Source organism: Furipterus horrens, unplaced genomic scaffold, assembly GCF_987537825.1.
Source record: "Furipterus horrens unplaced genomic scaffold, mFurHor1.1.pri manual_scaffold_17, whole genome shotgun sequence".
In the NCBI taxonomy this organism is placed as follows: Eukaryota; Metazoa; Chordata; class Mammalia; order Chiroptera; family Furipteridae; genus Furipterus; species Furipterus horrens.
Window position 1 is genome coordinate 42,830,827 of NW_028327187.1, and position 25,641 is coordinate 42,856,467.

The window sequence follows — 25,641 nt, forward strand, 5'->3', positions numbered from 1 at the left end:
TTGGATCAATTTGCTTTCAAGATAAAGCCTGATGAATATTAGCTAAGATGTTACAGATTTTGGTTGTTCTTATGTGTAAAATGCAAGAGCTATGCTACAAAGATCTCAAATTTTACTTTCAGTTAACATCACTTCAATATTTTCCTAAATAGAAATTAGAACCAATTTTCCAGGTACAATTTCAAGGCACTATTTTTCTTTTGTGTTTAGATCTGTTTCATCTAAAATTGGCATTGAGCAAGCTTCCTATTACAATGTCCTCTGACTGTTCTCATGAAATTGAGTTTTCCCGCTCATTACTAGTGTAGTACTCTGACAATTGCAGTACTCAATAAATCATTGTTTAATTATTAAGAGTTTATAAACATCTTATTGTTTTCCTATTATTTTGGAACTGTTACTTTCTTACACTGGTGAGTCTCACCACTGTCTATATTAAAATAATTTCAAATATGATGCTTCCATAGTTAATAATAACATTATAGTAATAGTATGTACATTCATGGTCTGGATTCATGGATCAACACTTGCATCAATTATTGGAACTTAGAATTTCTAAAAGGTTATGTGTAATTCTCAGTGGTTTTTTTATGCCCCCAAGAAGTTTATGTTTCCCCAAAATACATACTACTGAGAACAATTTTCTTTAATTAGTTTCTTGGTCATATATCAGATTGTTTCAAAGGCTTGACACTTGGCTTCTCTTTTGGGATATTATAGGAATTAGAAACATGACCTACATTGAGTGCAGCTATTGACTGGCCATGTGTGAGAAGCAAGTAGTCATTCTCTGTTGCTCACTAAGAAAATTGTGCTAGAGGGTGCAAAGAGGACCACTCCAAGACACATGCCAAAGGTTAAAGAAAAGAGAATCTTAAAATCAGCAAGAGAAAATAAGTTAGTTACCTACAGGGGAGTTCCCATAAGACTTTCAGCTGGTTTCTCAAAAGAAACTTTGCAGGCAAGAAGGGATTGGCAAAAAATATTCAAAGTCATGAAAGGCAGGGACCTACCACCAAGATTGCTCTACCCAGCAAACTATCATTTAGAATGGAAGGGCAGATAAAGAGCTTTCCAGACAAGAAAAAAAATAATTATAATGATTATTATATGAAACGTTAAAGGGACTTATTTAAGAAAAAGGTCAGGAAAAAAATATGGCGGCGGAGTAGGTAGTAGTGTTGTTTGCTTGTTACCATCGCGGAAGGATATGGAGTACAAACACGGAGTGGAGTGAGTGTGGATTTTAGATCAGATGAACAGGGACAGTAGTGTGGGAGCAGCATGAAAGACGGCAGAAAGTTCGGCCTGTGCTCTCCAAGCGGAGTCGCTGGGCACCCAGCCTGGTGCCTCTGCCACACCACACTGAAAGTGGCAGCTGCTGACTGACTCATTAGCTGGGATCTGCTCAGAAACATCCCCCTGCCAAAGGCACTCTGACCAGCAAAGTCCCAGAGGGAGTCAGTGAGAAGGTTTGGTTGAAACAGCCAGAGGTGTGGGAAGACAAAGAACAGCCTGGAGTGTGAGAAACTGTATGAATTTAGTCTAGGTGGGGACCCCCTGGGCTGGCAACCCTGTGCCCAGGGCATTCACTTCAAGGCTCCACCAAACAAAACCACAGAACTGAGCCACAGAAAGGGGCCCATGTGAGAAACCTGCAGCAAAACCCCCCAGACTTGGTGGGGAACCTGGGCAGGCAACACTGCCCACATGCATGCGTACTCACACCAAGGCTCCACCAAACAAAAATGGAGAATTGAGCTATGGAGAGGAGCCCATACAGGAATGCTGTGGCAGAACCCCAAACTCGGTAGAGACCCCAGGCAGGCAATGTGGTACATGCAGGCATGCAACAAATCTCTGACAGGCAAGGATGCAGGCCAGTGCTGCAGCTTGGAGCCAACACAGAAACTTTATCGGAGGAGGAGCGGAGACAGGACACGAGGTTGGGCACTGACTATGGGCATGTACACTGGCTCGCCAGCAGAGTATCATCGTTAGACAAGCCTGAGGAGGGCTGGAGGGGGCTGCAGGACCAGTGGGGGAGACTCAACTCAATGCGGCTCGTAGCAGAGAGCTGCGGCAGGCCCATGAGTGAGAGAACAGCAGCCTCAGAATCCAGCTAGATCCCCTCACAGCCATCCAGCCAGAAAAGAAGATTTGAAACCCATGGAACTTTGACCAGGGACAGATCCAGAAAAAGAAGACTGCACCCAAAGGTTGTACTGGGGGAAAAAATATTTCTTTAACCTGTTTCCTACCTTCTCTCCCTCCAATTCTTTAATTTTTTTTGTCTATTTTGTTTATCCTCCCTCTTGCACTAATATATAACATATAACTGCTATATAAACCTAATACTGTACACTCCCACTTTCTCATTCATTCTGCATTCTTCCCTCCCTTTCTCAATATACAATATAAACATTACTTACTGTATCACATAGCCTTGACCTTACTTGTTACTATTGTTATTCTACCATCTTCCCTCTCAAAAATTATCTTTCTTTCAGTTAAAACAACACTTATCTGTTTTTCATTTAGAATAATAGTCTTAAACTCTTTACATCTATATTAACACTGGCTGATTTGCTGCTGACAGTGTGATTGTGGGTGGAGGATATTTTTGAGGGTGTGAGTTTGTTGCCTGGGTCATGTATTTATGTTTTAACAGCATGTCCACAAAAGAACCCAAGACAAGGTGGGCAGAGTGACCCTCAATCAACTAGCCAGAGAGAAGGATTCACCAAAGAATAACTGAAATACCACCAGACAGCTTAAAAAAATGGCATAAAGGGTGTCCTAAGAGCATCAAACTCAGGAGATCAAAGAGACTGCACCACTGAATCCCCCAGGTGTCCTATACAGACTCTCATACCACGAAGGCAGGAAATCAAAGCAGACAAATCTAAGAAACAAAAACAAACAAGAAGGAACATCAAACATGGGGAGACACAGAAACAACCTCCCAATGAAATGAAAAGAGGAATCCTGAGAAAGAATACTAGATGAAACAGAGGTAAGCAAATTATCAGACATGGAGTTTGAAAGAACGGTTATAAGGAAGTTCAATGAACTTGACAAACTCAGAGAAAACTAAAACAAACTCCAAGAGAACTACAAAGAACTCCAGAGAAACTACAAATAACTCCAGGGTAGCTACAAGGAACTTACGGAGAACTACACCAGCATAAAAAAGGACATAGAAACTATCAATAAGAACCAGGAGGAAATGAATAATACAATTTCTAAACTGAAGAACACAGTAGAATTAATCAAAAGCAGGTTAAATGAAGCAGAAGATTGGATCACTGGGTTAGAGGACAACATAGAAAAAAAATTCCAAGATACAAAAAAAAATTCTCAATACAACAAAATAAAAAAATATTGACAAAGAATGGAGAGGGTTTAAGAGAACTGTAGGACAACAGGAAATGAAACAATATCTATATCATAGGGATAAAAGAAGGAGAAGAAGAGGAACATGGGATAGGAAACCTGATTGAAAAAGTAATGAGAGAAAATTTTCCTAACTTGATGAGAGAAAAAGTCATGCAAGTCCAGGAAGCACAGAGGGTTCCAATGAAGGTGAACCCAAAAAGGTCCACTCCAAGGCACATCATAATTAAAATGGCAATATTCAAATACAAGAGAGAATCCTAAAGGCAGCAAGAGAAAAACAGCAAATAACATACAAGGGAGCTCTGATAAGACTCTCAACTGATTTCTCAACAGAAACACTACAAGCCAGAAGGGAATGGCAAAAATTATTTCAAGCAATGAAACGCAAAGGCCTACAACCAAGACTACACTACCCAGCAAGGCTCTCATTCAAAATGGAAGGTGAAATAAGGAGTTTGTCAGAGAAAGGAAGACAAAAAGAATACATCTCCACCAAACCAGCATTGCAAGAGATGCTTAAAAAAATGCTTTCAGAAAAAGAAGGAAAAAAAGAGAGGGAGAGGAACACAGGTACAAAGAGAAATAAATAAATACCTGTCAATAGAAACCTTAAATGTAAATGGATTAAATGCTCCAATTAAAAGACATAGGGTAGTGGAATAGATAGGAAAACAGGACCCACATATATGCTGTCTATAAGAGACACACCTCAAAACAGAAGATTTACACAGACTGAAACTGAAGGGATGGAAAAAAGTATTCCAAGCAAATGGACATGAAAAAAAAAAAGCTGGGGTAGCAATAGTTATATCAGACAAAACAGATTTCACAGCAAAGGCCATAAAAAGAGACAAAGAAGAGCATTACATAATACTTAAGGCACAATCCATCAAGAAGATATAACCCTGATAAACATATATGCACCAAACATAGGAGCACCCAAATATATAAGGAAAATATTGGAAGACTACAAGAAGGATATAAACAGCAACACACTCATAGTTAGGGACTTTAACACCCCATTATCAATAATGGACAGATCTTCGAAGCAAAGAAACACCAAGGATATTGAGGCATTGAATAACACTCTGGATCTAATGGACTTAATTGATATACATAGAACTTTCCAACACAAAGAAGCAAAATATACATTCTTTTCAAGCTCACATTGGGCATTGTCAATGACAGACCACATGGGAGGACACAAAACAAGCCTCAAAAATTCAAGAAAATTGAAATTATATCAAGCATTTTCTCAGACCACAATGCCTTGAAACTAGAAATCAACATCAAGGAAAAACCTCAAACACATTGAATCTTATGGAGAATGAATAACATGATATTAAATAATGAATGGGTTAACAATGACATCAAGGAAGAAATCAAGAAGTTCCTAGAAACTAATGATAGTGAACACACAACAGGCCAAAACCTATGGGACACAGGAAAAGCAGTCCTGAGAGGAAAGTTCACAACAATATAGGCCTACCTGAAAAGGATAGAAGAATCTCAAATAAAATATCTCACCCTGTAGCTACAAGAACTAAAAGGAAGGAAATCACCAAGATCAGAGCAGAATTAAGTGACATAAGACTAAACAAACAATTCAAAAGATCAAAAAAGTAGGAGCTGGTTCTTTGAAAAGATTAACAAAATTGACAAGGCTTTAGCCAGGCTAATCAAGAAAAAGAGAGAGGGGACCCAAATAAACAAAATCAGAAATGAAAGAAGACAGATCACGACTGATATCACAGAAATACAAAGGATTGTAAGAAATCATTACAAACAACTGTATGGCAAGAAACTTCACAATACAGAAATGGACAAATGTCTAGGAACATGTAATCTTCCAAAACTGAATCAAGAATAAGTAGAAAGCCTGAACAGACTGAAAACAAACAGTAAAACTGAAACAGTAGTCAAAAAACTCCCAGCACACAAAAGCTCTGGATCGGATGGCTTCACAAACAAAGTTTACAAAACATTTAGGGAAGAGCTAACACCTACCCTTCTCAAACTATTCCAAAAAGTCCAAGAAGAGGGAACACTCCCAAACTCTTTCTATGAAGTCAATATTACCCTAATTCCAAAACCAGGTCAAGATACAACAAACAAAGAAAATTACAGGCCAATATTGCTGCTGAACATAGATGTTAAAATCCTCAATAAAATATTGGCAAACTGGATCCAGCAGCACATTAAAAAGATCATACACCACGATCAAGTGGGATTCATCACAGGGGTGCAAGGATGGTTTAATATTCACAAATCAATAAACATAATACACCACATAGACAAAATGAAAGACAAAGATCACATGAACATATCAGCAGATGCAGAAAAAGCATCTGATAAAGTACAACACCCAATTATGATGAAAACACTCAGCAAAATGGGAGTAGAGGGAGCATATCTCAACATAATTAAGGCTATATGCAAAAAACCTGAAGCCAACATCATAATCAATGGACAAAAACTGAAAGCATTCCTCCTGAAATAATGAATAAGACAAGAATGTCCACTCTCTCCATGCCTATTCAACAGAGTCTTAGAAGTTCTAGCCACAGTAATCACACAAGAAAAAAAAAAGAAAAAGGCATCCAAATTGGAAAAGAGGACGTAAAACTGTCATTATTTGCAGATGACATGATAGTGTACATAGAAAACCCTATAGACTCCACGAAAAAACTATTTGACATAATAAGTGAATTTGACAAAATAGCAGGGTACAAAATCAATATGCCGAAATCGAAGGCATTTCTGTACACCAACAATAAAATATCAGAGACAGAAACCAAAAAAATCGCATTTACTATAGCAACAAGAAAAATACAGAACCTAAGAATAAAGTTAACCAAAGAGATAAAAGACCTGTGCTCGGAAAACTACATAACACTGAATAAAGAAATTAAGGAAGATACAAATAAATGGAAGCAAATACCATGTTCATGGATGGAAAGAATCAACATCATTAAAACATCCATACTACCCAAAGCAATTTACAGATTCAATGCAATCCCTATTAAAATACCAGTGAAATATTTCACAGATCTAGAACAAATACAGTATTTCCTAACTTATTGCAGGTATTACATTCTAGACACACACACACACCCGCAATAGGTGAAAATTCGCAAAGTAGGAACCTTACATTTATTTTAGTATTTATATATATCTTAAAGCTTTATAAACCCTTCCCACACACTTATAAACCATTCCCAGTCCCTTAGTAACCTTTCCCATTCCCTTATTAACCTTTTCCACACTTTTATAAACACTACTTATGTTCTTAAGCATATTTTATTCTTAAATCTATGTAACTTTAACAACATACATATACAGTACTGCAAAATCCCATGATATAGCGAAAAATCCGCAATAAATAAATATAATATTTTTTAAAATCCCACGATACAGTGAGGTCGTGATAAGTGAACTGTAATATAGAGAGGGACTACTGTACTTCAAAAATTTATATGGAACCAAAAAAAGAGCCTGAATAGCCACAGCAACCTTGAGACAGAAGAACACAGTATGAGGAATCACAATACCTGACATCAAACTCTACTACAAAGCCACTGTAATCAAAACAGTCTGGTACTGGCATAAGAACAGATGTACAGATCAATGGAACAGAATAGAGAGCCCAGAAATAAACCCAGGTCTATATAGTCAACTCATAGGCAACAAAGGGGGAAGGAACATAAAACGGAGTGAGAAGAGCCCCTTCACAAACTGGTCTTGGGAGAACTGGACAGTGACGTGCAAAAAAATGAAACTAGACCACCAACTTACACCACACACCAGAATAAACTCAAGATGGATCAAAGACTTAAATGTAAGACATGTCACCACAAAAGTCCTAGAAGAAAACATAAGCAGGAAAATTTCAGATATTCCACATAGCAATATTTTCTCCGATACATCTCCTAAGGCAAGGGAAGTAAAGGAAAGAATAAACAAATGAGACTACATCAAACTAAAGAGTTTCTGCTCAGAAAAAGAAAACACCAGCAAGATGAAAAGGGAACCAACTATATTGGAAAACATATTTGCCAATGATATCTCAGACAAAGGATTGATCTCCAAAATACATAAAGAACTTACATGTCTCCATACTAAGAAGACAGACAGCCCAATTAAATAATGGGAAAATGACCTGAACAAACACTTCTCCAAGGAGGATACACAGAGGGTCCATAGACACATGAAAGAATGCTCAACAACACTAGCTATCAGAGAGATGCAAATAAAAACCACAATGAGATACCACTTTACACCTGTCAGAATGGCCATCATCAACAAATCAACAAACAACAAATGCTGGCGAGGATGTGGAGAAACAGGAACCCTACTGCACTGTTGGTGGGAATGCAGACTGGTGCAGCCACTATGGAAAACAGTATGGAATTTCCTCAAAAAATTAAAAATGGAACTGCCTTTTGAACCAGCAATTCTACTGCTAAGATTATACCCAAAGAATCTTGAAACCCCAATTCAAAGGAACTTATGCACCCCTATGTTCATAGCAGTGCTGTTTACAATAGCTTAGTGCTGGAAACAGCCTAAGTGCCCATCTGTAGATGAGTGGATTAAAAAACTATGGTACATTTACACAATGGAATTCTATGTAGCAGAAAGAAAGAAGGAACTTCTACCATTTGCAACAACATGGATGGAACTAGAGAAAATTATGCTTAGTGAAATAAGCCAGGCAACAAAAGAAAAATACCTTATGCTGTCACCTATTACAGGAAACTAATGAACAACACAAACAAATGAGAAAAATTGAACCAGAGGTATGTAAACAAGAAGTAGACTAACAGTAACAAGGGGGGCGGGGGGGAGGAAAAGAAAGGTGTAAGGGGAAGGGTCAAGTAAAAAAAAAATATATATATATATATATATGAATGACCCACAGACAGGGGCAACTGAGTGGGGACTAAATGTGGGGGAAGGGAGGGACAGGGTGCAGGGAAACAAGAGGGCTAAAAAAGTGAGAAAACTGTAATGGAAAAACAAACAAAAAATTTTTTTAGTGGGAGAAAAATGAAAATATGAATAATGGAAATGCCAGTTCAGTGAATATTAGGACAAAGATTTTCCTTCACGTTGTATATTTTTCTCCCTATTTGATCCCTCCAGAGTTTGGCATTCTAAACAAGTAGGTAATGACATAAGTTTCTTTGCATAGAACTAATAAGACCAGTTGTCAACAGAGGTTCCTTTTTTTTGACCAAGTCTTTGACTGGAATGTCAAACCTAAAGGAAACATACTTGGGCTCAGATTGTTACCAAAAAGCCCTGAGGAACTGGGAATGCCTTTCAAAGGTAATAAAAGCCCGTGAGATAAAAGGCCTGGTACCATGGTTGGTTGTGCGGTCCACAGCAATCTTTCCAGGGAAGGAACGAAGGTTGTTTTCCTGAAAGATGGCTAGAAGGGACCTTAAGGCACAAGGAAAAACCAGAAAGACTTGGAAAAACAGGTGTGTACAGGCAAGGATGAATGCCAGATATGTGGCTCAGCTTCTGTGCCCTGAAGAACAGACTGAAGGTCACCCCAAATATTCCTTGGGTAAGTTCCAGCAAAGCAGAACTAAAGATCATAAGTGATCATTTGCTGCTCTTGCTATGTTTATGCAAACGAACAGGATAAATTAAAAATGGACTTAATGTAGTCCCTTTAAAGACAAGGACGGTAACCTTAGGGAGAAAAATCATTATTCAAGGAAAATCACAATGATCAGTAGTAGAGTATAAAACAGGGCAACCAACCGTCTTAAAAGTTTCTTCTCCAGATTTAGAGACTTGTTTGCGGGTTATGTTACATAAATTAACACGTGTTTTTTGTTTTCAAAGGACATAAGCCTATGATCGCATTACCTGAGTGATTATCTGTACGCATAAGCCTCACTTAATCCTCTCTGCAGCGCTGCCTCCTGAGACTCAACGGTTTGACTGAACTAAATGGCTGGGTTGGGGAAGAATGGGGTGGTCTGTGGGCTTCATTTTAAAACGGGTTTCTCTTTTGTATCCTAATGGCTTGGACAGAAAAGTCCCAGAGGTCTGAGAGGGGGAAAAACCTAAACTATTTACCTCAGCCCAAACTAAGTATAATGGGCAAAAGGGTTTTGGACAGGTGAGATGTGCCTAGCACACCTTCTTACAAAGAAGCCTTTTTTTTTTTTTTCCCTAATATGGAACATTTAAAAATTAATCCCTGCCTTTTGTCATCTAGTAGTTATGGATTGAATGATGTCTTTTAACCCTTTTCGCCAAATCTGTTGCCCCCAGAACACAACAAGGACACCAGCCTGTTAAACCAAGCACGCCATCGAACGGAGACAGCCAACTGACCTGGAGTCTGCACGATCCTTCCCCATGTGGGAAGGCCACCCTCCCCTCCACACCCCCACTCTTATTAGGGTTTTCTGGACCCAAGGGTAGGTAGGACGACGACCATGTCCAGCTTGAAGCAGCTAGAGGAGCTTGAGACCTTCGCCCATTGTCCTTTACAAGATTACAAAGGGTCCTAATATTTGAGAGGGGGGGGATAGTTAATTTTTACGAACCAGGGGTATGGACTTGGGGGGGATTGCTGGGGGAGGGGGGTGCTGGGTGGAGGGGAACAAGGGGGAGAAAATTGGAACTGTTGTAACAATATAATCAATGAAAAACATTTAAAAAAAATAAAATAAATAAAAACTGTTGTACCTTTACATAATGGAATATTATGCAGCAGAAAGAAAGAACTCCTGCCATTTGCGACAACATAGATGGAACTAGAGAGAATTATGCTTAGTGAAATAAGCCAGGCAAAGAAAGCAAAATACCATATGATATCACCTAATAACAGGAAACTAAACAACAACATAAACAAATTAACTAACTAGAACAAAGAGCAGAATAACAGTCAATAGGGGGGAGGGGGGAGGGAGAGAAAGGGGGTAAGTAAGGGAAGGGTTTAGTCAAGGAATGTGTATAAATGACTCATGTACATGGATAACAGGGAGGGATATGATTGTGGGAGAAGGGGTGGGCTTGGAGGGAGGAGCAATGGGGGAAAAATGGGACAACTGTAATTGAAAAACCAAAAAATTTTTTAAAAATTTAAAAAATTTAAAAAAATAAGCCAGGCAATGAAAGAAAAATACCATATGATATCACCTGATACAGGAGACTAATGAACAACACAAACAATGAACAAAATTGAACAAGGAACAGAATAACAGTTATAAGGGGATGAGAGTGGGGAGGGAGAGGAGGGGGTAAGCAGGGGAAGGGTTTAGTAAGGGAACAAGTATAAATAACCCATGGACATGGACAACAGGGTGGGGAATGACTGTGGGAGAAGGGGTGGGCTGGGGAGGAGCAATGGGGGGAAAATGGGATAACTATAATAGAAAATAAAATTAAAATAAAAAAAGAAAAAGGTCAAAACTATGAACAATAAAAAATATATATATTATATTTTATATATATCTCAACAATAGAACCCAAAAAACAAACTAAGCCAACAAGAAGAACAAAGAAAGAATCATGAATACAGAGAACGTTTTGATTGTTGCCAGATGGGAGAGGGACGAGGAGGAATGAATGAAGAGGTGAGGGGATTAAGAAGTACAAATAGGCAGTTACAGAATAGCCATGGGGCTGTAAAGTAAGGATAGGAAATGGAGGAGCCAAAAAACTTATACGCATGACCCATGGACATGAACAATGGTGTGGGGATGGTCTGAGGGAGGGTAGCATGCTGGGTGGAGGGGAGCCAAGGGGGAAAATTGGAACCTTTGTAATAGCATAATCAAATAAAGTATAATTTAAAAAAAGAAAAATTGTGAGACTTCCGGCCAAGATGGAGGCTTAGACGGACACGCTAGGTCTCCCTCTACAACTAGAGAGGAATACAACTACTTCAAAACAAAGGATAACTAGAAATTCCAGAAAATAAAACTACACAGAAGTCCAACATATGAAGTTATAAACCAGCGGTGCCATTTGGGCAGGTAAGAGTTAAAGTGGGCAGTGCTGTTTGCGGTCGCACCCGGAGCGGCGGGCAGCGAGGAGTCCCGGCTACGCAAGCCCCTGGCGGTGCGCGACCCCGGCGCTGGGGAGAGCGGCCGCCGCATCGCCTTGAACAGTGAGGCCCAGGGGGGCGGGAGGACGGATCCCGGTCTCCTAGCTGAATAACTGTGTGAATCCATCTTGGACCCCCGCCCCCAAAGAAAGCACCACAGGGCTGCGAAATAGGTCGCGGACAGGCAGGCGCCGGTCGCTGATTTGTGACGCGTACACAGGCACTGCCCCCGACAGCCAGCCCAAGAAAACAAAACGCATCTGTCAAAATGAGGCAGGCAACTTTAGAAATACCGGTAACACAACTCACCAGGCAGCAGATAGAGAACCTGACAGATGAACAGATAAGAAACCTGTCAGAGGCTCAGTTCTGGGCCATTGTTATCAGGTGGCTTACAGAATTCACAAAAGAGCAGGAAAAAGATATGAAAGAAGCGAAAAACTTTCATAACGAAAGGAACAAAACCGCATACGAGACAGAAGGAAAGGAAATAAAATCCAGAGTTCATTTCAACAAACTGGAATACGGAGAAGGAACAAGCAGTCAACCAATGCAGCGAGAGGAAATGGGAAGCAACAATGAAAGGATCAGAAACCTCTGGGACAGCTATAAAAGGCCCAACATAAGAATCATTGGTTTGCCAGAGAATGAGGAAGATGAACTAGAACTTGAAAAATTGAGTGAAAATATAATAAAGGAGAACTTCCCAGACTTGGGGAAGGGAATAGACCTGCAGTTCCAGGAAGCAAGGAGAGTTCCCAAGAGACTGGACCCAGGGAGAACCACTCCAAGACACATTATAATCAAAATGTCAAAAATTAAAGATAAAGAGAGAATCTTAAAAGCAGCAAGAGAGAAGAAAAGAATCATGTACAAAGGGGTCCCAATTAGACTATCAGCTGACTTCTCAAGGGAAACCCTACAGGCAAGAAGAGACTGGCAAGAAATATTCAAAGTAATGAAAATCCAAAACCTACAACTACGAATACTCTATCCAGCGAAATTGTCATTCAGAATAGAAGGACAGAGAAAGTGTTTCCAGGACAAAATAAAACTGAAAGAGTTCATTAGATCCAAACCACTGTTATATGAGATGTTAAAGGGACTGGTTAAAAAAAAAAAAACAGAAGCTAGGGAGATGAAACAAAGGCAAACTAAATAGGCAACGAGAGTGGAAGAGGAACTGTGGGTACGGGAAGCATATTGGGGGGAGGTCAACAGGGAGGGGGAATGGGGGAAGGGAGGGAGATGATATAGGAATTGGGGATCAAGGTAGGAGGGAATGGAATAGACGGAGAGAGGTTGGGAGGAACTGTATGCACAACTAATGGACATAATCTAAAAGGGGGGGACAACTGGAGGGAGGGGGGCCACCGGGTGGAGGGGAGCAGAGGGAAGGGAAATTGGCACAAATGTAATAATTTAATCAATAAAACACATTAAATCTGAAAAAATAAATAAATAAAAAGAAAAATTGTGCTTTACCTTATACTTCTTTCCAGGCCCTCTTAGACACAAAACTAGAGTAAAACCTTTGTGTTGGAAGGTATGCATTGTTTCTGATAGCTGTTCAGGAGCCTTACCATCTTTTTTCATTGTTTCCCATTCAGCCTTTCTCTACTGTAGAGGTAATTTCTGAATGCCCAGCTAAAACGGAGTAATGCCATCCTCTCTTTAATGCTGAAGTGAATTTCCATTTGCTTCATGCTGGAGTATCATTATTTGTACTACCGTTATTATTAATCTCATCATACAATACAACACTCAAAATGTTTCTAACCCTCTGAAGATCTGTTTATGATCCAGAGAAGAAGCAGCCAGGAGAGCAGCTACCCTAACTGAGGCCTTTCAGCTGCAGTTTCCAATGACTTTCTTGAGATTCTCTAGCATTCCATACATGACATATATTTCTTTTCCTCTCTGAAACAGTGTTTCAAAGCAGGGTCATCTAGCCCCACACTCAGCTTTGAAGGATATAGTAATCAAATGTGGACAAAAGAAGGAGGGAACTAGGTGAATTGTTTGTTTCTACATTAATAATTGCCCATTTGAGCACAACTGGAAATTTTCATGGCTTTGTGTTGTCTTCTATCTGCCTTCCACTGCAGAAATGGAAAGAAAAGACAAAATTCTTGAGTGCAGCTATTGGCTGGCTGGTTGCTACGCCAATAGCATAAACCCCAGCTATCGAAGGTGGACAGATGGGATGTTCATGATGATCCAGGGTGGTTTCTACATCCTCAACCTGGGTACATTAAACCTGCAGACAGAAAAACAAAAGCTGTCTTTGGGTAAGCAAACTACAGCTGATTTGTTTTCTCTGTTTCTAATTGTTGCTTAAATCTAAGGGACTGAACCAAAATCAGATCCATGAAATAAGTATCTAGGCACCAGTCTTCCTTTCACAAACCATCTCTTTGAATGGGTGCCATCTACAAAGTGTGACATTTAGTTATTGGGATTAAAATGAGATGCAACATTTGTCACTTACCATTGATTGCTAATGAAATGAAACATATGCCAGGCATACGGTCACTTATTTACTACTTATACCTATCCCAATACAATGTAGTTTTATTTATGTATCCATAGGCAATACATTGTAAATTCACTCTAATACCATCTTGCAAATACTAAACAAAGCAGATCTATCTGGGATTACAGTCAATAAAGTCTACTTAATATTGTCCAGAAATATCCTCTTCTCTGGAAGCTTGGATACCTAAACACCTTCATAGAAATTGCCAGTGGAGCATAGTAAATAACTCTATATTTGTGAAGGCAGAATGCTAGAGTTGATAAGAATTCTGGTGTTAGAGTGAAGGATGTTCAGACTCCATCACTCACTAACTATGAATATTTGGAAAGGTTACCAAATTTCCCTGAGCCTTAGTTGCCACATCCATTGAAGAATAATACCAATCTTCTAAGAATAAAGCAAATGCATGTAAAGTACCTAGCAATGTCTTCCATACAGTTACCTCACCCATTGAAGAATAATACGAACCTTGTAAGAGTAAAGTGAAATATATATAAAGTACTTAGCACTATGTCTTGCACACAGTAGAAACAAAATAAGGGGGAACCACCCTTCGTTTTTCCTGTGGGCAATCAGATCAAATAAAACTCCTAGGTTAATAAACTAGCTAAGTACAAATGTACTGTTCAACATGCCTAAATTAAGGTGATTTGCCTATTTGCATCAATGAACGTGGATTTTTGGGACTCTGAAAGATTCTTAAAAGGGAGTAACACAATCACAGAGATTTTACTTATGAAGAAGGTTATGTATTGAAACAATATCCAAGCCCCGGCTGGTGTGGTTCAGTGGGTTGAGCAGTGGCCTATGAATCAAACAGTCACCAGTTTGATTCCCACTCAGGGCACAGGCCTGGGTTGCAAGCCAGGTTCCCAGTTAGGGGCATGTGAGAGGCAACCAATCAATGTATCTCTTGCACATCGATGTTTCTCTCACTTTTTTTCTCTCCCCTCCGCTCCCTCTAAAAATAAATAAATAAATGCAATCTTTTAAAAATATATATCTAAGAAGGAATGAACAATTCTGCAATTATATAACTGAGTGGAGTTGACTGCAGAAGAGAAGCAACAATACTGGTTTAATACCATGTGTTAAAGAAATAACTCCTTTGAGGTTTTGGCATTAGAATTCCAAAAGACTCAAAAGTAGAGGTCTTTGTCATGAATATATCTTTATTAATAACAAAAATAATAATTGCTGATATTTATTAAATGCTTACAGTAAGCCAAATACTGAGATAATTACTCTACATAAACCATTTCTTGTATTTTTTACAATCTTGTAAGATATGTATGATCTACATCTTACAAGTTTCCTCAGGTCATCAAAAACTAGGATTTAAAATAGAGTAATATTAACAGTTTTTACTATATTTCCTTGGCACATTTCTACTCACTTTTGCAGGATCTTCATTCTTGAAAATCTCATCTCAATATTTGTCATTACTTCTAATAATAAAAGTTTATTATCTGCCAGGTACTGTTCTAAGTACTTCACATTCATTATATATTATAATCTGCACTATTTCCATAGGAAATAAATTTTCATATCCCAATGTCACAGATAAAGAAATTCTAGCAAGAGACAAGATCAAAATTTGAACCCAAATATGCTTGACTCCAAAGCACTTTCACCTAACCACTGTACTTTGTCTTTAGTGGAGTGTGAAGTGATGAAATCACATTGTTGATTGCCTGTCTTTAAAAGGATCTGTACCAAAAAAAAACTTATTTTTTAAATCTACATTTGAGACAAAAAGAACAAAAATTGGCAAACTGCTTGGATCAAGTGGTGTGCTATTACCAAATGATAAAAAGTAATCAAAATGACAAACTCCTATTTTTCTTCTTTTCCATCAAAGAGAGTGGCCTTCAACTTGAAAGGGTAGGAAAAATGTGGTTTTAAAGGGCATTCTAAAATAGACAAGTAGTAAGAGAATTCTGTCACTTTAAATCAGATAAATGTACAAATTCAAATGAATGCCATATCAATGTGATAAAAAAAAAGAAAAAAGAAAAAACCCTTATGAATGTAAACACAGGACAATTCTGGAAATCTCTCAATTCAATTAAACAAGCATATATGTACCAAGCGCAGTACTGATCTGTTTGGCAATACAGAGTCTCTTCCCTCCAGGACTCACAATCTGGTTGAGATATTTTCAAAACTAAACTACAAAGCAATTTGTGATATACCTACATATATAGGTAAAATTTGCTAGTTTTGGGTTAGAAAAGAGAGAAATCAATTCCTTCTATGAGCTCTTAAGAAGGCTAATAGTGAATGTCTTACCTAATCTAGATTTCAAAAATAGGTATGATCTCAACAGGTAGAAAGTGGTGAAAGGATACCCTAAGTCGATGAGTATGCTCCAGTCATGTCATTGGAGTATTGGAGAAGAGTGCACGGTTTACTTGGAGAAGGGTTATTGGTGTCATTTTTGGAGAAAATCAAGAATGACAGATTATACAGGTCACTAGAGAATAGGATAGAAATTGTATCTTATTTATCATTGTATACCCAACATGGTGCGTAATAAAGATCAGTACCCAAGAAATAAAAAACAAATATGAATTTTAATATAGGCAAATCTTGCCTTAATTTTTAAAACTGGTGAAATGGATCTCAGAATAATTAAAACAAATTGATTTTCGAACATTTAAAAAGAAAAGTAGTATTCATGAGAAACTGGCATGGTTTTATTGGCAGCTAATCCTATTACATTTTTCTTGTTTTCGCAACTTTCTTATTTTTAAAACGTTACAAAGTTATAGAAAAGTTGAAAGAATAATTCAATGAACACACACATATTCACTTACATTTCCCAAATGTTAACATTTTACCACATTTGCTTCTTCTCTCTCTCCATATATATGTTTTTCTTTTTTTTCATATACATATTTTTTGAACCAATTGAAAGTATATTTCAGACATCATCACTTCACTTTAAAATAATATTACTAACCTGGTATTATTAAAAAATATAATGTATCTGGGCTTTCTAAAATATTTGGCAAAAAAAAATTTTTAAATCCTCATCTGAGTATATGTTTATTGATTTTATTTTTTTTTAAATTTTTTTAAAAGTTTTTTTTAATAATTAATTAATTTATTTGTTTAATTAATTAATTTATTTTTTTAGAGAGAGGGGAAAGGAGAAAGAGGGAGAGGAAGATCACTGTGTGGTTGCCTCTCACTCGCACCCCTAACTGGGGACCTGATGTGCAACCTGTTTATTGATTTTAGAGAGAGAGGAAGGGAGAGAAAGAGAGAGAAAGAAACATTGATGCAAGAGAGAAACATCGATCAACTGCCTTCTGCACACACCCCTGACCCAGGATCGAACCCAAAACTTTTTGGTGTACAGGATGATGCTCCAGCCAACTGAGCAACCCAGCCAGAGTTTTCTTGATACTTTCATGAATGAAATGGGAAAATATGAGTTAAGTGATATGACTAGGTGAGTTTGCAATTAGTTAAATTAATATACCAAAGAGTGTTGATTAATAGATCAATGTCACCAGGAGGATGGTCAATAGCACTCAACTTTATTGCAGTGGGAGTAAATATTTTATCACCTACTGAAAGTTTATCCCTGTGTAATATCTAAGTCAACTTTTTCCAGCTGTAGTTTATAGAAATCACATTTATGGTTTTAAAAAATATATTTATTCTTGCCCATCCCCAGAGTTTCTAACTTAGTGTGACTGGAGAAGGGCTCCAGGAATCTGTGGCAGATATCTATGACTAAGAATCATTGATTTAGGGCAACTCTGTTCATCTGGTTGACTCTCCAGTTATCTCTACCTCATTGCAGATAATTTAGATTTTAAAAACTTCAAACATTATAACACAAAGCATAGTGTACTTCCACCTGAATGAAATAGATTTGCCACTTTCAGGTCATCTCATTAAACCTGCAGCTACGGCTTCAATTAAGACTAAAAAAATTCATAGTTGTGCCTTCTGGACCAGGTAGGGGTCATTTTTTACATCTTCCAATGGCTAAGGTTTTTATCCTGGGCCTTAAAACATACAAATTCTAATGTGTGAGCTCTTCTTCTGAGTGTTAGTATCAGATGTTTGAAGAGTCCTATATTTTAGAGAATGAATCCCCGTATTTTCAAGGCTTTTAGGCATTTTACTTTCTATACATAAGATGAAAATATGTAGTAGAGGACCAGACACTAAGCTTACTCTCTGGAGAACACTGAAGAACATCCTGCACTCATATAGCAAGAACCTTTTCCTTCTATGTTGTGATATCCCTAATAAGATAAATATAATTTAGGGTTTTTCTCTTCTCCTAAGAACCATGCTGTTTTTAAGGATCTGACTACATTTTGAAAATCCTTTGCTCTCTATGAACTCTTTGTAAGTTATAAGATAATAATCAGATGACTTCAATGTTGTGGTGGGAGGGAGATTATCAAGACCTTGCACGTGGACTCTCTATGGACTGGGAGTTTAATTTCCCTATAAATCCATCATCTAGAGCTAGCTGTATAAATCAGAATAAGACATGAAAAAATACTTTTGAATTTAATTCTTTTAAAAGACAGTTTATGGAATGAATCTGGAACAAATTACACACTTTATCTGTGTGCATAAGGTCAGTATTATTGGATTACAACTTGTCTTTCCTTGCCAGAGTAAAGAAAAATAGACCAGAGTGGGAATAATGTAAACAAAACAAAATAAAATCATAAATCTATTATGCTATTGAGCAAGGGAAATTATGTTAACAGGGATATGCGAAAGGTAGTTTTTCATTCATAGATAACTTTCCAATATTGTTTATAAAATTTTAAGACAACAATCACCCCAACTTCTGAATCCTATGACAATAAGTAACAACTCTCAAATGCTTAATATCTGCCAGACGTTCTTATAATTACTTTAGATCAGGGGATTTTAACCTTGGCTGCAAATTAGAATCATCTGGGGTGCTATAAAATTCCAGATGAACAGGCCTCACTGAAAACCAATTAAATTAGAATATCTGGGGCTGGTGTCAGTCCAAGAATCAGTAGTTTTTTAAGCTCACCCAGTGATTACAATATGCAGCTGAAGTTGAGAAATATTGTTTCTGATACATCAATTTATTTAATCCTCATCACAGCCCTTTGATATGGGGTAGTCTTTATTTTCATCATCATCATCCTCACCATCTCTAACTTACAAGTGAAAAAACTGTGACAGAGAGATGTGAAGTTAATTTCCCAAGGCCATCATCTCTTGAGTGACAGAAATGGGATTTGAATCCAGGCAGTCTGACCCTGTTATGCAATTATTATGTTATTGCCACTCAAATTAAAAACCACAGATTGACAAAACTTTCTGTCAGTCTCCAAAGTACCAATCATAAATAGTGCCCTGGTAGTCCTTAAATAATTTAAATTGTTTGGTTAAAAGTTAAGTATAAAGGAAATAATGTCTGCTGAAAAAAGTAATTTCTCTTTGTTAACATTATAATACAACCAAATCATCTGGTTTCTAAAGCATATAACTGTTGCTATCCAGCAATGTAAAACACTAGCACTTCCGGCCCTCACTCTTTAATAAGGTCTCAAACTGAGCGCTATACAGCTCCTATTTTTAAAATACCTCAGACTGTCTACATTGTAGCCTTCAATTAAGTAAATTCAGATGAAAGCTCACTATTTGGCCTGTTATTTTAGTTCTTTGTAGAATTATGCTTATTTTAGTATTTAAAGATTTCATATCTGAAAATGACATTCAAAGAGTTCAGCAATGTGATGAAGCAAATAAGATTAGAATTTAACAAAAGTATAGTTAGCATCCTTGGACACAATTTCATTGTTATTTTTTTCTTGGACTCAATTTTAAAAAAACAAGATACAGTATGACACATTGAGTCAATTCACTGTATATTTGGACAAAACTGGTTGTTAGAAAGTGCCTTCCTGCATTGAAATGACATAGCATCCTTATAACTTTTGCCCACTGGCCTTAGCTATTCCCACTCAAGCACACAGCAAAACACCATATGACTTAGCAAGACATCAAATCATACCATATGATGTCAAATATTTGAGTACATCTGTCATCTCAGGGAAGCAAAAGACTACAATAATTAAGAACCTGAGCTCAGACTACATATACACTGCAGTCAGGTCTGAGTAAGAATACCAAATATTGTACTTTGCCAAGTAATAAGAGGTTTCCTGGGGTATGTTACTTTTGGTACTAAACTCAGGAAAGTCTCCAACAAACTGGGATGACTTGATCACCTTAAATGCTAGATCCATTATTATGACTTTGGGCACATTAATGAGACCTCTCATTTTCTTCATTTGCAAAATAGGGACAATACTTTGCTTCACATGGTAATTGATGTGAGGATAAAAAGAGTTAATGTTTATAGAGCACAGTGCTCAATGTATGTTAACAGTGAAGAGGTAGTAATATAGGATGGGAGATGTTCACATGATGAACTTCTGAAGATGTTACTGTCAATGTAAGAAACATCCAAGCCTGTAGATAATTTTTTTAATTTATTTGAGCCAAACTGACAACAATTGCTAGAAGCAAAATCTCAACAAATTGAGACAATGCTCCAGTTTTGCATCTTATTTTATACATTAGAATAAAAGGGAGATGTAAGAAGGGTTACATGAAATCCATTGGAGGAAGAGAAGCAGGGAAACCTTTAGGATTGGAGAGAAACACACTTCTGTTACACTGGTGGGTACCCAATAGTTAATAATTAAGGTTTACAGCACATAGAGATGGTATGCAGGAGAATGAGATAACAAAGTGAACCTCTGTGATCTCATGCTCTGGTGCCAGTGGTTGTGTCTTGAAGAGTCTGGAAAAGAAGATTACTCTGACATTTCAAAGGTATGTTATCTTAGATGCAAAAGTCAAGAGACAGCCTCTCTTATGGGAAAGATTGATTTCTGACAAGGAAACTATGCCTAGGACATGACTACCCACCCTGGCCTGCTTTTAGTTAGGAATTTTTATGTTCATATCATTGTAAGTGGTTACTTTAGGTCTCTGAGTTTGTAGGGCCTGCCAAGCAGGTCTCCCCTGACCTTGTCAGGTTTAGTACGTGGTCCCTTTTTCATCCACATTAGTTATCTACAAAGTTAATATAAGGAAACACTGAAATGGCTACTAAAAAATGAGAAGCTAATGCAACATTACGCTATATTAATAGAGCTACATACAGTATTCAGAATGAAATGTACTGTTCTACTGTTTTGATCAGCCATCATGAAGAATATTGACATTAATTCTAATGTCCAATGGAGGCAACAAGGATGGCAACTGATTTTAAAATCCTATCACTTGAAGTAAAAAGAAATGGAGGTATTTAACTTAGAGAAGACAAGATTTGGAGGAAAAATAAAAGATACCTTCAACTTTGTGAAAGAACTTTCATTATAATTGTAATGGAATAACTACAGAGCTAGAAAATTTTCTGAAATGCTTTTGTGAGAAATGCTCACAATAAAAACCGGGACACAGGACTTGAGCAGTAAAGCGAGGCCTTTATTCACGAGTCTGCAGAGCCGGGCGCACCCTCATAGCCAGGAGAACGTGCGCCCCAAGTAGACAAAGGAACCTGGTTTTATAGTCTTAGCTTCCCCACCCTAACGCAACTAGTTTCCCCTCCCCTCTCCTCCTTCCCCGTTTCTCCATGACTGGATACTCAGGAGGTACAATCTAACCCGTTCATCTAAATGCCCCTATTGTGATTTGTGAATATGCTAATGTTATCCACTCCCTTCTCAGAGATCCTTTAATTACATTTGCCCTTAAGACCCTTCAATTACATTTGCCTTTTGTTACCAATGACTTTGCTACTGGTTTGGGAGTCACTATGACCTTGTTTCTAACACTTTGAAAGAAGGAAGTAGAGATGTTGAGGTATTTAGAAATAGAAAAGGCAAGACTCAGAAACTAGAAGAACCACAGAGATGTGAGATGTTCTCTCTGCCACATTTACCTAGAAACAATGGTCAATCCTGAGTGCAGGTAGAAGGCTGAAAATCCATTGTAATTCCTGGTGCAATGCCCAGAAGAGGGCTACTGCAAAGGAGCGTAGAAATTAGCATTGCTTTTTGTTTATTTGTTTGTTTTTTTATTTTTTAATTGTAGTAAAATACACAGAAAATAATATTTACCATTTTAACCATTTTTTAATTTTTTTATGGTTTTTCTATTACAGTTGTCCCATTTTCCCCTATTGCTCTTTCCTGTTCCACCCACCTGCCCCCTCTCCCACAGTCAGTCCCCACCCTGTTGTCCATGTCCATGGGTCATTTACACTAGTTCCTTGACTAGACCCTTCCTCTTCTTTTCCCCCTACTCCCCCTTCCCCCTTCCCTCTGGTCATTGTCAGTCTGTTCTTTGTTTCCACGTCTCTGGTTTTATTTTTCTTATTTGTTTGGCAAAGATTTGGAGAGAGGAACTCAAGTATGCAGCCAAATTTCTCCTCAAAATACATGCTTCATACTAAGGATGCATGGGACAGGAGGCTAAAATCATAAACAGAAAACACATATTAAAATAAATGAATAAATAGAATCATAAGCAGAATGTCTCTGAAAATCAGAGCAGTTTTTCCCACAGTCATATAAGACAAGATTAGTTTCATAGATTTTTTTTTTAAAGATACACTGTGCAATCACTAACCAAAAGAAATCCGGTATAACTATATTAATATCAGACAAGTAGATTGGAAATTTTAATAATATAAAAATGATCTATCCACAAGTAAAAGATAGAAATTGAAAAAAAAAAAAAGATAGAAATTGTAAATCTGTAAGCACCCTATGTAATGAAGAATTAACTTTTACCTAAATAGAGTTCTATTTCCCATGGCTATTTGGGAGGTCATCTCTAGTTCCCTGGAATGTTCTTTGTAAGAGGGTTTTTGTTTGCCTGTGGCCTTTGGTCACTAGGCAATCTAACAATGTGACTTATGATGCGGGCTAGGAGCCACACCATATCAGTTATGACCTCAGGAAGAACTGGAGATGAAAGGTATTACCTTGAAATTCCAGGCAGGGCTGAACACTAAAGATCAGCCATGTGGGCAGTACGTGATCAAGCCCCAGTAAAAGCCCTGGACACTAAAAGCTGAGGTCAGCTTCCCTGGTTGGCAATATTCTCTGAGGAAGATGTCCCCTCAGATTGTGCAGGTTTGCCTAATTTTTACACCCTCTATAACAGTGTTTTAAAATATAAAAAAGCAAACATTGACAAAATCTCTCAAAATAGCTCATGGAAGTAGCAGGGGGGGAAAATCTGTAAGAACATAGAAAACCTGAAAAACACAATGAGAAAACAACTTAATCTATAGATTTAACTTACATGACATACAAACTACAACAGGATATACATTATTCTTAAGCATTTTCCCAAATTCAACAAATGTGATTGTAAAATGAACCACAGCAAATATAAAATGTTTGAAATCACTTAGAATATGCTCTTTGAACACAGTAGAATTAAACTAAAAACAATAAAAAGTTCTACTAGAATACTAACAAATTTAGAAATTAGTTTAGAAATTAAGGAAAACACTTCTAAATATCTCAAGGGTCAAAGAAGAAGTCAGAATGGAAATTTTATAATATTTGGAGAAGGGAAGGCAGAGCACAAGATGGTGGCATAGGTGGACACTGAGCTCACCCTCTCTGAAGAACACATCAAATGTACATTTCTATTTAGAGCAATTCTTCCTGAGAGAGGATCCTGAGCCAATTGAACAGCTTCAGCACAACAAGCAAGAGAGACTACATAGAGTGGGTTGGGGAAACACGAGAGCTTCCTAGACTGAAGGAATCAGTGAGTGCCATTGTTTATGTCTCCCCTGCACGTAGATTCTGGGCAGGAGTTCCACCCAGGTTCTCTGGCAAACCTACAGAGCATTGTAGCACATTCCTGGATACCCCTCCTGGAGTTAGATCCAGCAGAAAGAGGTGAATTCCATAGAGGGCATACAAGGGGCCCTTCCACCTGGAGATTGACCTAGTAGGTACCATAGTGTGCTGCTTCATACACCCACTGGGCCCCACCTCCTGGAGAGGGCGTAGATATAGCAAAATGCCGTGTGCCCACTTGCAAGGCTACTCTGTCCAGAGAAAGTGTGGAGGTAGTAGGGCACTACTGTGTGCTCACATGGGGCTGCCCTTCCTGGAGAGAGTGTGGAGCTAGCAAAACGATGCAGTACCCAAACACAGGACTGATATATCTGATAAGGTGTTGATATCCAAAATATATAAGAAACTCATACAACCCAATGATAAAAATTAAACAATCCAATCAAAAATGGGCAGAGGAAATTAATTAACATTTCTTCCAAGAGAACATACAGATGGCCAACGGACATATGAATATATAATCAACATCACTAATCATCAGGGAAATGCAAATCAAAATCACAATGAGATACCACTTCACACTTGTCAGAATGGCTATTACCAAAAAGTCAACAAATCACATATGTTGGTGAGGATGTGGAGAAAAAGGAAACTGCACTGTCAGCGGGACTGCAAACTAGTGGAGCGTCTATGGAAAACAGTATGGAGACGCCTTAAAAAACTCAATGTAGGTCTACCATCTCCAGCAATCCCACCTCTTGGTATTTATCCAAAGAAAACAAAAACACTAATTCAAAAAGATATGCACCCTTATGTTCACTGGAGCATATGTACAATAGGCAAGATACAGAGCCAACCTAGGCATACGTTGATATATTAATGGATAAAGATGTGATACATGAGGTCTGTCCAGAAGATATTCAGCCATGTAATATGAACAACAGAGTGGCCAGAACCTGAAAGGCATCTTACCTTCGCCTCAGTGGCCATGATCTGTGCCATCGCCAGCGGCTCAGAACTGTCAGAAAGTTTCTTTGGGAATTTTATCACAGCCTATGGGAGTTGTTAGTTTGACCATTATATGTTATTGGGGTCCCCCAGCTGGAAAGCTGGAATTCTACTGCTATGACTAGCACCTCAAGCTCGAAGGGCCTGGGGAGCAGGAGACCAAGTTGGACCTAATTAGTATAGGAGGGGAGCCTTGAGCAGGCAAAGAGGAGTCTGGAGTTTCAGCCTGCAACTCTCAGCCCACCAACAAAGGCCACTCAAACCAAACTATCCTCAAACACATCTTAGTCTTGGTTTTCTCTGTCTGCTTCATCTTCACAATCACCATTGGGGAGCTTCCCAGAGTCACCACTGAGGTCAAGTTTAACACTGCAGGCCCTAGCACCTGGGGAGACTACTTGATTTCCTTGTCCTATTTCTTGACTTTCAGTGTCTTTGGCTGATCCAGAGCCTCACAGCTGTATCTATGTGGCCTGGGAAGGACAGCTTCTGGCTGCTAAGCCTGGTGCTGGCCCAGCTGGTGTTCATGTCCCTGCTACTGCTGTACAATATCCAGCCCTGAAGATACCTGGTTCTGTTGAGCATGGCACCTGGCTCACCTTCTTCATGGCCACCTTGCCAGTCTCTGCATGTGCTTCAGGCCCAAGAAAGTGAAGCTGGCTGAGGTGGAGACAGCTGGTGCTATCATGGCCTTCTTTCTGTTTCTAGGCCTGGTGCTGGGGGCTGTCGTCTCCTTCCTATTCTAGGCAATTGTGTGA

At 38.3% G+C, this 25,641-nt stretch overlaps 1 pseudogene; it reads left to right on the forward strand.

Moving 5' to 3' along the window:
* The first annotated feature begins 1,847 nt into the window (after positions 1-1,847).
* On the forward strand, positions 1,848-25,641 carry LOC149990909 (equilibrative nucleoside transporter 1 pseudogene; annotated as a pseudogene).